Genomic DNA, 619 nt, shown 5'->3' on the forward strand with positions numbered 1-619 from the left:
GGAAGGGCTGGGCGGTAGTTTCTGGGGAGAACAGGTAGGTACTAATTGTGGCCAGTGTTTTGTTAAATTTTGCAGGAGGTTAAAAAAAAAAAAAAAAAGAATGAGGATGGGATACAGTTCTGCCGAGACACATTGCCCAGGGCATCTCTGCTTCCTTGGGGGAAGCTTGGATCCTGTGAATGCGACTCAGGTCTTCTCTGCACTTCTGGGTCCTGCTGGTGGGAGGAGGTGGGAAGATGCTGGCCAGAGCTGGCTCCCTGCCAGGTGTCAGCCAGTCTGAGGGGAGCTGTGCCCTCCTTGGCCCCCAGGGCGGGGCAGAGGTCAGCACACAGAGAGGAGGCAGAGGGCCCAGGCAGAGACCCCTGGATGGAGGCCTCTCCTGGGGGGCCGGGAGGGAGGGTTCCTGACTCTTCCCCCGGAGGGCGGGTGTGTGGAGGTGGATTTAGAGTGACACACGATGAGGAAATGGAAGAAGCATCTATTTGATGGTGTCCCCAAGAGTGAGACCCAGACAGGTCTTTCTCTGGGGCAGGAAAGATGCTGTAAATTTATCCCAGGGGCCTAACTCAGCCGCACCAAGGACTTTGAGGAAGCCAGGAAATTCTGGGCACCTCAGCTG

Source organism: Bubalus kerabau, chromosome 3 (genome assembly GCF_029407905.1).
Source record: "Bubalus kerabau isolate K-KA32 ecotype Philippines breed swamp buffalo chromosome 3, PCC_UOA_SB_1v2, whole genome shotgun sequence".
In the NCBI taxonomy this organism is placed as follows: Eukaryota; Metazoa; Chordata; class Mammalia; order Artiodactyla; family Bovidae; genus Bubalus; species Bubalus kerabau.